This window comes from Helianthus annuus, chromosome 14 (genome assembly GCF_002127325.2).
Source record: "Helianthus annuus cultivar XRQ/B chromosome 14, HanXRQr2.0-SUNRISE, whole genome shotgun sequence".
Taxonomy (NCBI): domain Eukaryota; kingdom Viridiplantae; phylum Streptophyta; class Magnoliopsida; order Asterales; family Asteraceae; genus Helianthus; species Helianthus annuus.
In genome coordinates, this window is record NC_035446.2 from 61,223,214 (window position 1) to 61,239,412 (window position 16,199).

Below are 16,199 nucleotides of genomic sequence, written 5' to 3' on the forward strand. Positions count from 1 at the left end.
GTTCGGTTTTCACATACGGGGTACATACAAAAACATATTAGGGTATTTTAAGATATATTAGGGTGTCAGAAATATTATGAGGGTGTCGGTTTTACCGAGGGTTGTTATATCCTCCCCACCTTGTTTCAGAGCTCGTCCTCGAGATCTATTGGAACAAGTGTGGATATTTCTTTTGCATTTCTGATTCAAGTTCCCATGTATATTCAGGTCCTCTTTTGGAGTCCCACTTCACTTTGACTAGAACTAATCTCTTATGCTTGAGATTCTTAATTTTCCTATCTTCAATCTGTAGAGGTCTCTCTACAAATTTGAGTTGTTCATTTACCTCTATATCCTTGAGAGGTACTATGAGTGATTCATCAGCTAGGCACTTTTTGAGATTAGATACATGAAATACATCATGTATTCCTGCCATTTCCTCTGGCAGTTGTAGCTGATATGCTACAGGTCCTATTCGTTTAATAATCTTAAAAGGTCCAATATACCTGGGACTTAGCTTTCCTCTTTTGATGAATCTTACTACTCCTTTCCAAGGAGAGACTTTTAATAATACTTTATCTCCTACTTGAAATTCTAATGGTTTGCGTCTGTTATCAGCGTAGCTCTTTTGTCGATCACGTGCTGCTTTCAGTCGTTCATTGACTTGAATGATTTTGTCAGTTGTCTCTTGTACTATCTCAGGTCCAGATAATTGTTTTTCCCCAATTTCTGCCCAACAGACTGGGGTTCTGCATTTTCGTCCATAAAGTGCTTCGAATGGTGCAGCATTGATACTTGTGTGATAACTGTTATTATAAGAAAATTCTATTAAAGGTAAGTGTTCGTCCCAATTACCTCCGAAATCAATTACACAAGCTCTAAGCATGTCTTCCATTGTCTGGATTGTCCTTTCGCTTTGGCCGTCCGTTTGAGGATGATAAGCTATGCTTAGATTTAACCTGGTTCCCATTGCTTTTTGGAAACTTGACCAAAAATGAGAGGTAAATCGGCTATCTCTATCAGAAACAATTGATAAAGGAATTCCATGTAATGAAAAAATTTCATTTACATACAATTTAGCTAATTGTTCCATACTAAAGGTTTCCTTCATTGGTAAGAAATGAGCTGACTTGGTTAGCCTATCTACAATCACCCAGATTGTATCATTACCTTTTCTTGTTTTGGGTAATTTGGTAACAAAATCCATTGTTATTAATTCCCATTTCCAGACTGGCATTTCTAATTGTTGTAACAATCCTGAGGGTTTCTGATGTTCAGCTTTAACTTGTGAGCAAGTTAAACATTTAGAAACATAAGCTGCTATGTCCTTTTTCATTCCTATCCACCAGAAATTTTTCCTTAAATCCTGGTACATTTTATCACTTCCTGGATGCATCGTATATTTAGACTTATGGGCTTCTTCTAATATACGGTGACGTAAATTTCCTAATTTAGGTATCCATATTCTCTTTTTATGGAACCTCCAAATTCCATCTGTTCCTTGTTCTAATTCTTTAATCATTCCTTTTAATTTTTCAGTATCTTCCTTGATTACTGATTCTTGAACTTTCCCAATCTGATCATTTAAATCTACTTGAAGATTTAATTTAAGAGAACGTACCCTTTTTGGCTTTTCATGATACTTTCGACTTAAAGCATCTGCCACTACATTTGTTTTTCCTGCATGATACTGGATATCACAATCATAATCATTAAGTAATTCCATCCAGCGTCTTTGTCTCATATTCAACTCTTTTTGCCCAAAAACATACCTTAAACTCTTATGATCTGTGAATATGGTAAACTTACTACCATAAAGATAATGTCTCCAAATTTTAAGGGCAAAAATTATAGCTCCTAATTCCAAATCATGGGTTGAATAATTTTCTTCATGACTCTTAAGTTGTCTAGAGGCATAAGCTATAAATTTTTGACGTTGCATTAATACACATCCATAACCTAACTTTGAAGCGTCACAAAAGACTACAAAGTCTTCAGTTCCTTCTGGTAACGCTAGTATGGGTGTATGGGTTAATCTTTGCTTAAGAATTCTAAAGGCTTCTTCTTGTTTTGGTCCCCATTCAAACTTAACAGATTTACAGGTTAACTTTGTTAAAGGGATGGCTATTCTAGAAAAATCTCGGATAAATCTTCTATAATAACCGGCCAATCCTAAGAAACTTCTAACCTCAGTTGGTGACTCTGGGGTTTTCCATTTGGTAATTGCCTCGATCTTTGTTGGATCTACATGAATTCCTTCATGGTTAACTAAATGTCCGAGAAATTGTACCTGTTCTAGCCAAAACTCGCACTTTGAAAACTTAGCATAAAGTTTTTCCTTTCTCAATAAACTTAAAAGTAAGTGCAAGTGCTTTGCATGCTCTTCTTTACTTTTAGAGTAAATTAGAATATCATCTATGAAGACAATTATGAATTTATCCAAATATGGTTTACATATTCGGTTCATCATGTCCATAAATGCGGCTGGGGCATTGGTTAGACCAAATGGCATGACAGTAAATTCATAATGACCATACCTTGTTCTGAATGCGGTTTTAGGAATGTCCTCTTCCTGTACCTTTAATTGATGATATCCTGATCTTAAATCGATTTTAGAGAAAAATCGAGCTCCCTGAAGTTGATCGAACAAATCATCGATCCTCGGTAATGGATACCGATTCTTAATCGTGACTTTGTTCAATTCACGGTAGTCAATGCACATACGCATTGATCCATCCTTCTTTTTAACGAATAAAATCGGCGCTCCCCATGGCGATGAGCTTGGCTGTATGAATCCTTTCTCCAACAATTCGTCTAGTTGTTTCTTCAGTTCTTGTATTTCTACGGGTGCCAAACGGTAAGGTGCTTTGGCAATCGGTGCTGTCCCTGGTAACAGGTGAATTCTGAATTCAACTTCCCTGTCTGGCGGTAGTCCTGGCAATTCTTCTGGAAAGACATCTGAAAATTGGAACACTACTGGAATATCTTTTAACTCTTTTCCTTTAGTGTTAGTGATTATAGAAATCAAATACACTATTAATCCTTTCCTTATATAACTTGCAGTTTTCATCACAGAGATGAATTTAGTGGATCTAGATGGCTTATCTCCTTTAATTGTGATCTTTTCACCTCTTGGTGATTTTACCTGAATTGACTTTTGATCACATAAGATATTGGCTTTATTGGCTATTAACCAATCCATTCCTAACACGACGTCAAATCCTACCAGATTCATTGGGTAAAGGTTTGCAATAAACTTTTGATTAAAAATTTCTATTTTTGCTCCTTGCAAGATTTCAGAAATCTTAACGGTTTCTCCATTTGCTGTCTCTACTAGACATTCTTGTGGTAGTTTAGTTAATGATTGATTTAGGAGTTTGCAAAATGAAGTATTAATAAAACTTTGGTTGGCACCAGAGTCAAATAATACTTTAGCAAAAATATCATTAACTAAAAACGTACCAGCAATGACGTCCGGAATTAGTCTAGCTTCGTCTGCGGTTAGAACGAATGCTCTAGCATTTTTAGTGTTCTTGTTGTTTGCAACTGGAGCTAACTTCGGACAGTTTGGCTTGATATGACCTTTTTCTCCACAGTTTAAGCATATTCGGTTGTTGGCTTTCTTTCTGCAGTCTTCTTCCTTGTGACCTGACATTTTGCAAAAATTGCAATATATGGAGCATTTTCCAGAATGCTTCCTTTTGCAATACTTGCAATAAGGTGCAGATGTAGACCCTACATTCCTACGGTTGGAATTCCCAGAACGGAATTCTTGAGTAAGCCTCTGAGTTAAGTTTCTCCTTTGATCTTCTTCCCTAGTACGGATTAACTCATCTGTCAAGGTATTGGCTAGTTCTACAGCTTCTTCTATAGTTTGAGGTCTAGCTGCCTTGACTACATGTCTAATCTCTCCAATTAATCCCCAGATATAACGGGAGATTAACACTGGTTCTGGTGATGCAAGGGTTGGTACTATCCTAGCATATTCAAAGAATGTGGTAGTGTAACCCTTACTGTCTACCCCGGTCATTTTAAGATTCAGGAACTTATTTGCTATCTGTTCCTTTTCATTGGGAGGGCAGAATTTCCTTTCTACCATGTTTTTAAATTCCTCCCATTCCATGTTATAAACCCTATCACTTCCTCTTGACTGGAGGATAGTGTTCCACCATTCTAAAGCTGCGTTTTTAAACAGATTTGAAGCAAACATTATCTTATCTTCTTCAGCACATTTGCTTATTTTTAGAACAGCCTCAATTTTCTCAATCCAGCGTAAGGCTGCAATGGGTCCTTCATTGCCCGAGAATTCTATTGGTTTACAGGACCAGAATTCTTTATAAGAACAACCATATGGCATGGTTCTTCTTCTTTTGGGAATGGGCGCTTGAAGTACGGGTCCATTGTTCACGCTGTTTTCCAGTTCACTGGGTCGTTTACTGCTATGCTTACTTTTATTGTTCGCTTCTTGAACTGTTTGAATAATAAATGGCATTGCATCTATAATTCCTTGTGCCACTATGTGTTGAACGACACTATTATCCATTTGGTTTCCATTGTTGTTTGGATTCTCATTAACCACGTTATTGTTACTCTGGTTATCGTTATTCAGATTATCTTGATTTTCCTCGTCGGCCATTTGAATTTTACACAATTACCAAATATTAATATCACAAATAATATTTGAATATAGCCAATCACATGACACGCACTTTTAGCCAAAAGCGTCGAGCATTGCGACTTTTACTCTATTTATATAGTATGCATCATTACACACTAGTACTGAAATTTAAAGTACAATACCGACTGAAATATAAAGCTACAATACTTAGTAGTAGGCATCCGTAGTTTTTTTTTCTAACACATCCACACATATATTATTTTATTATTATTATTACTACTACCGTTCCTGTCATCACATTCACTGATATGGATTCATCCAAAAATCCATATTACGCTCATCGTATTTCCATACGAGGCGTTCTCCCACCTGTCGCATTCTCTCACTGCTTTCTAAAATTTCCTCCCCAAAAGTCCTAAGTTCTTGGACATTTTCTGCACTCATTGGGGGTGCAGGTTCTAGGACTGGGTTTGGAATTTGTGGTACGGGTTCCTGATACGGAGGCATAGGGGCCTGGTACGGGTATGGATTCTCTAAAATTTCCCTAACATATGCATCACTAATGTTGTAGGGATCTTGAGGATCTAACCCTGGGTAAGCTCCTAAGTTGGGTATTGGCACATTTTCCTGTATTGGGTTCTGTTGCACGTAGTCCCTAACATCGTCCCACCAGGGGTCGTAGTTGTTTGGGTCTAGGGGATCTGGTGCAGGTACCCTAGGTATCTCCTCCGGGTTGTAATCAGGCATTTCTATCTGGTTTTCTACTTCCATGGATTGGTCAGGATTTTGTGGTTGGGGTGCTAGCATTTGTTCCAGGTTTGGGTCAGCAGCAGTGGTTGCTAAAATATGGATATTAGCGATACCCCTATTGAGCATATCCTGATTATAAGCATCAGTCTCTCTTTTTGCTGCGGCTAACACTCGCTGCTCCTGCAACTTTTTTATTCTTTTCCTACGTTCATGCACTCCCCTACTGAGCCATCCCCTCTTTTTCTGAGGAAATGGCTCTTCAGATTGAGCCTTAAACACAAAGATTCCTTCTTCTATGTCAGTAGAATACCCTGAAAGGGCAGACTGAGAAGAGGAGGTGCCTTCGCTCCTAGGCGAACCAGACAGTTGACGATAGGCGTCAGAAGGTCCTTGGTCGCTCATACTGTAAACTAACAAATCGTCAGATAACACATAGCAAGAAATACAATTATACACGTATTTCCATAATTTATTTCCTAACACTTTGAATTTTGATGTCAGCAGAACACTTCTGTGGCTGAATCAGTGGCATAGCTCTGATACCACCTTCTGTCACAGCCCCAGATCCCTAGTTCCCGAGAACGGGCGGCCATGAGCCAGTTTCGGTGGTATCATGTTAATTACTTATTTGGCAGCGGAAATTTTCATCAGGACCGTAGTTAGGAAATATTAAATCAGAGTAAACCACCATATTTTATAATATTAAACAAATGGGTAAAACCCAAGTTTTTATTACAAACTGATTTACAGGGATAAATCCCACTTTATTGAAATAAACGCTTTCTTTTATTTAGGTAACTTTTATAGCCACTTTTCCAAGCCTTCAGTGCTGTCCAGCTGGCTTCTAATTGGCTTTCACATTGTGTTACCTGAAACGCGTTTTAAAAAGGTTTTGTCAGTGGGAAATACTGGTGAGTGAATCCCAGTTTAATCAAGAAATGTTGATTTAATTTAAACAGTATTGAGGGCGATTACAATGTTTATATCTACCCAATTACTCATTCAGTACTGTCAATCCTGACTTGTGGGTCATATTACACATTGGCTAACTCTTCGTCCAATGGTAACGTTACTCACATTTTGTATACAAAACCCCAACATACCGGCAGTAATTGTAGAATTACAAAGACTCAATCACTGCTAAATTGCATTGTAAAAAGGTTAAGGTTTTGTAAAAACTGTTAACAAAAAGAGGATTACTCACATTGCTGTCTTAGGTTATTCTTTAGGGTTTCCTGGTGAATATCTATAATTTACACAAATGCACGTGTGTTAGTATAATAACCCTTTTTAACATTAGTAATACCCTCCCCGAGACGGTATTCCAACGACTACGTCGGGCAGAACCACGACAGCCGTTACAGAACCCTAGATCAATCGGGCAGCGTATCTAATACGTCTCCAGGGGTTATAATACTTACATCGTAGCAGAACCTCGCTATTTTAGGGGGTATAATGCCCGGGTATAGTAACGCCACTATAGAAATTTAAGAAAGAAAGAAAGGAAATGAACGACAGACTGAAGGCCCGTTGCCTTCTATTTATAGTGTTGAATTCGGACTTCCAGGCGGCCCGCGTGGGATATGGGCAGGGCTTACGCGGCCCGCATTGACTCCGGTCAACTGCGTAGCTTGGCCCGGTCATCGTATAGCTCCGCCTTGTGTTGGGCCACGTGGCGGCCCAGGGCTGCGCCACAATTCAGGACACTCGCGGCCCGCATGGACTTAAGCGAGATCATACGCGGCCCGCATGAACTTAAGGTTTTGGCGAAGTCTGGTTATATCCTGATGCGGCCCGCATGAGCTTGAGGTGAGGTCCTACGCGGCCCGCCTCAGCTTATCTTTTAGGGTTTTTAATTTATTTTATATGTTATTTTGTATTTTGGGTTCGGTTTTCACATACGGGGTACATACAAAAACATATTAGGGTATTTTAAGATATATTAGGGTGTCAGAAATATTATGAGGGTGTCGGTTTTACCGAGGGTTGTTATACCTAATGACTATGCTGATTTACAATTTATAACTTGAATTGCTTTCTGATTTCTGCATTATACTTACATGTGCATCACATATTGCATACTGTCACATCATTTATCACATACAAACTTTAGTAACATAAACGATGCACAAAGCACAGTTAGCACAATTAGCGGATAACTCAGAAAAATGCTGACGATGTCAGTACATAGACAAACAGTGTTTTGAGATCCCGTATGGGCCAGAGACAAGGTTTTACACTAGTATAGTGTGTAGGGAAGTAAGGACCGCAAAACTGCTTTTCTAAGGGATAGTTTGAGTGTCGTAAAGTGCCTAAAACTCACATTAAGTGCAGAATTCTGCATGTTTCAGCAAAATTCAGCATTTTAACAAGCTAGTTACATGCAAAAATATGACTAAATGGTCCTGAATGCTTTCCTAAGTGTCGGGAATTAAAAGTGTCACAAAAGGTAACATAAAGAACACTAAATGGTATAGTTTGACACTTTAACGAACCAGTATCTAACCGAACAACCGGACACTACCCGAAACACCAAAATTATACTAGAAGCATTGTTTTATTATTTCTGAGCTAGTTATGATCCCCGAACACCCTAACACACTATATAACACATGATATGCATAACACCTAAACTATTACACTTGAAATCTCCCTAATTATCTAACTTATGATTTAAACTTACACAAGACCCCCCCCCCCTTCATATTGGCGGTCACAAGGTGTGGCCCCACCTTTGATCTTATGAAATCTTACTTGATCTCCTTAAATCTTCCTTAGATTACCCAAAGATTTTGTTGTGTACTATGAGAACATATGGACCATTGGCTAAAAGCTTAAGTTGGCTTATAAATAAATCATGATCATCAACACCCTTCACATTTCACCAACACAAAATCTCTCCCTCCTCTTGTCTTGCTCACGGCCACAACCCACAACCCCAATCCCACCATTTTCAAGCTTTGTTCTTCTATTCCAAGGTGCTACAAAGGTGTAAGGAACTAAGTTAGGAAGCTTGGAGCTTTCGGAAGTTGAAGGACCTTCACCGATTGTTTTTATCCACTTCATTTATCTTCTTGATCATCCCTAGCCTTGAGCTAGTAGTAAGATCTTCTACTCTTCATTTTACATCTTATTTAAGTGGTTAAAAGTTGATTCATGATGTAAAATTTAAAGAACACTAAGAAACTTGAAGAAGAAACATGAACATGAGCATAAGACTATAAGAAATCTTAGAGAAATCATAATGTTTAGTGTTGTTTTGCTTCTTGATGATTGACTATTTGTGTTTAGGATATTAGACATCATATGGAACCTACTAGATTGTGATTAAACACATGATCTAATAAGATGAGGTGATAATCTTGTGAAAGACCAAGATGATCATACCTTGTGTATACATGAACTTGAATAATAAAAATTGTTTTCATATGTGATGATGATCTAAACACAATAAGTCTTGTAAATGGATGACTTCAAGAAATATTTCCTCAAGAAACTAAAGTTATATACAAGCTTTACATAATCAAGGATTTTAAAGAAAGTAACCATGTTTTTAGTGGTGAATCAAGTATAGAAATACATTGTTAACAAGAAAAATACGAGAAGATTGATTTTTGGAAAAGCATCATACAAGTTGTAAAAGACTAAATTTTACAAGAATGAGATTTACTAACAAATAACCATATTTTTAAGGGTAACAAGGCTTACTTAACAACATAGTAAGCTACTACAAGTTTTTATAAAGGTTCAAGTTCATGATGTTGCATAAATTACATGGTTTAGGTACTCGGTAAGTGTAGATTAAATGTTGATTGTTTGTGATGACTTTTGAAAATAAAATGATATGCTTCGATAGCATGGACACCTCCATTTTTAGGGGAAACTATGGTAAAATTTCCTAAAAATACAAACACTTAGAAGAAAATTTTCTAACTAATATTTATAAGTGTATTTTAACTATGGTTTTTCAATATAAACTTTGCCATAATTTTTGTTACAAAAATACAAGTATTGGAGGTTGGTTTTTGTAAATGAAAATGGATAAATATGTATTTAGAATATATATTTACGTTAAAGACATGATGTGTGTGAATATTTGTACGCTTTGTTTAGTAGTTATATTATTTTAGGGTTAAAATAATATAACTTGACAAATACCAAGAAATTGCAATCCAAAATATTACCAAAAATCTCATGGAATAAATATACAAGTTACACACATAATATTGTGAAACCGAACAAGAAATGTAAGTTACCAAATATTTCGGAAAATACATTTATGAGTATATTTTTGGGTAAATATTATTTTGGATACAAAAGAAATGAGAATATGATTTTTATTACAAAAGCATATCATATTTTCGACAAGGAGAAAATATACTATTCTTGAGAAGTAAAAATATATTTTCCTAGAGTTTTTAGAAGGCGTTTGATTTTTGGGGAAAATATATGTTTTCTTGGATAGACTTGAAATACATTTGGGATAAAATAAGTTTATATATATTTTCTAAGTAAGACTTGAAAATATTTTGTTTTGGAGATATATATTGGATATTTATTAAGAAAATACGTACACACCGGAATACGACGCCAATACATGGCAAGATACAAATACAAGAATACGGATATACATGTATGAGATACCCCCATCCTTGGGAAGGAAATACGAGTATAAATACTTGAGAAGTATTATTACGAAATATTGTTTAACAATTATTCCGAAACTAAATAAATATAATTTAAGTTAAAATAATTATTATTCAAACAAATAATTATATGCTTGGAATAATAACGAAGACGCTTTAAAAAGTAACTCAAAGGCACTAATTAATACCAAGTCAAGGCACGACCCGCTCGTCTAATAGACCGTAGTACGCATGTAGGTAATCGTGCTTTCTAGAGGAAGCTTTGAGTTACATCGGATACAAGGAACGCAAAACTGTGAGTTCATGTCCCCCTTTTCTTTAAAATGTTTTGTTTATTAACTTCGGGGGTGAAATACATGTTACAAAAGGATTATATACGAATACTATTGGTATGATTAGCCTAGGAAAGAACCATAGATCAAGTGATTGGGTAGGCGGATACTTGAGACCGTTAATCCTTGTATAAGAACCGAGGGGCATGAGTGATAGATCTATTTGGGTGTTGCGAGCCCCATCCATGAGTCCGCCGAATGGGCCATGAGGTGACTATGTCTTACAGCCGGAAGCCCGGTACAAAGTCTGCTAGGTTTGAGTCTTCCTGCACCATGTCATGTATATTAATGTATTAGCTACTGATGCGTGTGTAGTGTAATATAATTTAGGTGTGTATTTTAAGCCCTTTTTACACTTTTTAGCCAAATTTTAAATTTATAAAACACGATATTTACTAACACTAAACACACATATAGGAAAGTGCATCCATCGTGGACGTAGTATAGTGTTAGTAAGATACTGAGGTCGTCCAAGGACACAATAGCTTTTAGTACCGGTTTATCCTCAACGGCTAATCAAATAAAAAAGTTAGAAAAAAAAGGTTTTAAACTAGAAAAATAAAACTAACTAAAATGCTGAAAAATAAAATAAAAGTAAAAACATATAGACAAGATGAATCACTTGGATCCGACTCGTGTGTAGTGTAACCTTTGATTATTTCCGCACTTTTGCACATTTTAAGAGATTATCTTAGTTATTGTAGTAGGCCCCTCTTTTGAAGGTGACGTTACCCTCAACCCAGTAGTTTGAGTCTGCAAGGATACAATCCTAAATGGTCGGATTATTGAAAGATAATTAATTAAGTTATTAATGCATAATGTGGTAGGCCCCTCTTTTGAAGGCGACGTTACCCTCGGCTAAGTAGTCTGAGTCAGCAAGGATACAGTCCTAAGTAGCCGGGTTAAAGTTTTAATAGTAGTTTAACTTATGAGGGGGTCAAAGAGTTTGGACCCCCGCTATCCAATACCGGTGGGTATTGAAGGAGGTCCTACTAAATTTGACTCAGGTCCTTTGCAGGATCTATACACTGAACAATGGCAAGACTCTTACCAAACCGTTCCCTTAACCCTCGACCAGGTAGCCAACATATCTCCATATAGACCGTGGAGATATGAATGGTGAAAATCTTTTATTTTATATAGACAGTAAAATAATGCCAAGACACCACAGACAAACGATAAGGAAGAATCACCTTCAACATAAGAAACTAGTTATTAAAGTCATTAATACATAACCAAATAAAAAGTGCGAAAAGATTAAAAATAAAAAGTATTACACTAAACACTTGTCTTCACCAAGTGATGTAAGAGACTTAGGCAAACATGACCTTTGATTGTCAAGAACTCTTACGATCAATCTTGGATCCCGAGACGACTCACACACTCTACGATGGACAATGGATGATGGTGGTGGATGATGGTGTTGTGATGGTGGTGGGTGGTGGGTGAAGTGTGAGAGAGGTGGTGTGCCAAGGGATGAGTTGCAAGTGATCCAAGCACTCTTATTTATAGGCTGAACAGAAGCTCGGGCACGGCCCCGTGTCCGTTGGGCACGACCCCGTGTCCATCCTTCTCTCTTTCTTCATTAATTGCAGTTTGTCTGCATTAGTTGACCACACCCCATGTCCGCTGAGCACGACCCCATGTGCAGAAGCATATTTGTACTATCAAGATTTGCGTGGATTCTGCGAATCTTATAGTTGACCACGACCCCGTGTCCGCTGAGCACGTCCCCGTGGTGGGCGATGGAGGCTTCTACAACTTTGTCTTTTCTGCTGACACTTGGGCACGCCCCCGTGCTCACTGAGCACGGGGCGTGTTTAGCCTTCTGTTTTCTTTGTTTTGCTTGGGAAGATGTTGTCGGGGGGTCGGGCATGCCACGTTTGTCCCTTTTCTTGCATTTATGTTAGATTTAGCTGCCTTTTTGCTTCTTTTGTTTATTTGAGCTCATTTAATCCTGAAAATACAAAAGGAAGACAAAAACACGCTTTTTCAAACATTAGTACTAAAAAGGGTTAGTTTTACGCCATAATTGATGTATTTTATATGTTGCATTTTGTGCACATCAGCTACACATTAATTGATCTGTTTCCTTGTTGCTTTCATACCGGGACATATAAACTTATAGACATACTTACAATGATTTCAAAGGTTTACTCATACATGCAAACAAATACATGAACTCGCTGAACTTTTGTTGATGTCTTTCAAACTACATGTGTTTCAGGGAATTAGTAAGTGGATCTGGCGGGCGTTGGAAGTTTTTATGCTGCGTTAGGAATAAAGATGTCATCCATGGTCTTTGAGTTTGGTCAGTATGTCTTATTCCTGGACGAGACACGTCTTCCAAACCTTGGTGTTATTCAATATCTTTTGATGAGTCCTTAATTAACTCATAAGTAATTTGTATGGTTTGTAAAACTTGAATTTGAAGTCAACGTTTCACAACAATGTTGTTATGTTTTAAACTTATTTAATGGATGAGGAATCTATGGTTTTATCATATAGTTGATGTTATGATTGAATGCAATGATATTAAGAAAGTCACACCATAATCACGCTTACGCAAAAGTCAGGGTGTGACAGCTTGGTATCAGAGCTTCGATCGTAGCGAACTAGGATTCCTTCTCGAGTCTAGAATACGATCATTAGGGCTCTCACGAAAATGTTTTCAAACATGTTTACATTGCATACACAAAACGTTCAGATCCAGGGAACAAACATTTTTACAAACAAAAGGCACAAAACACATTTCAAAAGCTTATGTTCATAATTCAGTCTTAGAGACTGGGGAGGTTCAGTCTTAGAGACTGGGGAGGTTCAGTCTTCGAGACTGGGGAGGTTCAGTCTTAGAGACTGGGGAGGTTTAGTCTTAGAGGCTGGGGAGGTTTAGTCTGAGAGACTGCGTAGTTCAGTTTGAGAAACTGGAAAGTTTAGTCTGAGAGACTAGGCAGTTCAGTCTGACAGACTGGGGAGTTTAGTCTGAGAGACTAGGAAGGATAGAAAGTTTCATGAAGAATAATGTGAATACATGGTTACATGATCAATTACCTTTGCTTGCGTACACTAAGTGTTAGTGATTACTGTTGGAACCTGAAGGTTTATACATGTAGGTTTACATAGTTTCAGGGTTGTTTACGTATTTGTTTAGTTTACATGATTGGGCCGATTTTGTAAGGGTTGGGTTAGTTTACTATATGTCGCAATGGGCCTAGGGTTTAGCCCAGTTGTTTTGTATTTAAACAAACCTCAACCTCTTGGTTGAGGTTGTTTGTTGGTTTGTTGGTTGCGACACAAGGGAGCCAATTCTTGTTAAGAGTCTTGTATCAGTCATCGTTTAGCTTTGAATGCAAGATCTCCGGTTTGTGTTTTAATCATATTATTATTACTTATTTGTTCTTGAATCAACTTGTGATTGTATTCCGCACCTTCACAAGTCAAGATCGATATCATTGAAGGATCCTAAACGGGTTTTACAATTGGTATCAGAGCCAAGAAACCATTCTTGGTTCGGTTTTGATATCAATCGAATTCAAGAACATCAGTTGCTACTAATCCGGTTTTGGTGTTTGTTTTGCAGTGAAAATTATCAAACATTCAAACTGTTCTTTCGTGTAAATCATTGAAAGATATCACTGATTTTGGTTTGTGTGATTTCAGAATATTGTTAGCTGATTTCTCGGGAGTTGGTGATCAAAGAAAATTCAAAGATTACGATATCTTTGAATTTTTGAAAAGTGCTGAAAATCAGGGATTACGAGTCAACAGTGTTTATCTCATATCTGTTTTGTAGGTTTCGACTCGCAACCATTGGCAGTCTCGACTTGTACTGTTCCAGTCTCGACTCACAACCGTTAACTGTCTCGACTTGTACTGCTCCAGTCTCGACTCGCAACCATCAACAGTCTCGATTTGTTCTGTTCCAGTCTCGACTCGCAACCATCGTTGTCTCGGCTTGTGTGGATTTAGTCTCGACTCGCAACTAACTTTGGTCTCGAGTTGTCTGATTTTTAGTCTCGACTCGCAGTTGTGGTCTCGACTCGCAACGTCACTTTGCAACGTTACTTGGACTTGGAATTGAACAGTTAACACTTTTAGACTTTTTTTTAAAAAAAAATAATTAATTGATTAATTAATTATGACAACAAATAACGTTGAATTGGCTGCCCTTAACAACCAACAAGAACTGGATTCAAAGCTTGGAACCACAACACGCATTCCAAGGTTGACCGATGCAAATGATTTTCCCGAGTGGAAGTGGCGCTTTGAACAGCACTTGAAGGTCAAAGATTATAAACTGTGGCGAAGCATCTTAAGGGGTCCAAGGGAGATTATGATGGAAAGTTCCACTGAACCAGGTGTTAAGGTAAAGAAACCTAGAGATCAATATACCGAAGATGATCTGCTTATAGTTGAAGAAGATGACAGAGCACTTTCATACTTTACCATGGGTTTGGGTCCTGACATTGCTATTGGATTTCACACCTGCAAATCTGCCAAAGAACTGTGGGAATCAGTGATCGACGTCTATGAAGGAAATGAAGATATGAAGGAGAGTCGAAGAAATCTGCTGCGACAAAATTTCAACAACTTCAATCATATTTATGGTGAAACTGTAGACAATCAAATTCAGAGGTTTGTGAAGTTAGTGACACAAATGCAAATGGAAGAAATTCATACATCAAATGCATCTACCAATAGACAGCTTCTTAATGCATTGCCAAAGAGTTGGGATCATCATGTCGCTATGATCAAGAAAACTAAAGACCTCGCGAGATGCAGCCTGTCAGAGATGATCTCTTACATCAAGGCTTGTGAACTAGACGATAAACAAAGAGAAACCAACTACAAAAACAGCATGTTAGCCGCAGGTTTTTCCGTTGCTCCCACTTCATCAAACAACAATAACACAGCTCTGTTGTCTCAAGGAGGTTTTCAAATGTTTCGCAATGCCACATCTGCTAAGACTGCTCCCACTTCAGCAAATGTTTATTGCTCAGGGTCCTCTAATCAAGCTGCTCCTCCAGTTGCTCCCGCTTCCACTACAAATGCTGGGAATGTTTCTACTGCTGCTTCCGCTTCCACTGCGAATAATGAGATGATAGCTTTCCTCACTAAACAGTCAAAAGAAAATTTGGATATCGCAGCCTCCGTTATAAACTGTTTGAACACCTTCGTTGCAGGAAAACTTGATCCTCCAAAATGGTGTCCCGATGACCTATCACAGATCCATCCTGATGATGTTGAAGAAATGGACATCACCTGGCAGATGGCAATGGCTGCCTTCAGGGCACAAAAGTTTGTTAAAAGAACAGGTAAAAACAGGTGGGGCACTGCTTGGAATGGAGCTGCTAAGGTACCTTTTAACTTGCGCTGTTACAACTGTCATGAGGAAGGGCATTATGCTCGAAATTGCACAAAACCACTGATGAATAGAGAACAAACTCCTGCACAGCCCGTAACACCTAATCGAGAAAGAGCTCTTGTGACCACTGCTTGTATAACAGATGCTGCTGCTACTGGAAGCCCTCAACCGCAAGGATTAGCGCAAGCCCTGGTGGTTCAGCCCAACATCAACTTTGATTGGACTTCTGAAATTGAGCGTCTGAACATCTCAGCTCCAGAAAATCAAGCTGCTTCAAATAACATTGCTTTCTTGACCTCAAGTGATCAAAACTCCAAGCCCGAAGAAGAGACTACAGCTGAAAACTTTGCTTTTATGACTCAAATTCTTTCAGCTCCTGTTAAAGGTCTCACCAAAGAAGAGGTACTTTCTGTTTTCTGTACTCCTGAGTGTAGGGAAAGGGTTGAAGCTTATAGAATACACAACGCTAAGCTCATTCAAGATTATCAAGACATAAAAAATAAAAATTT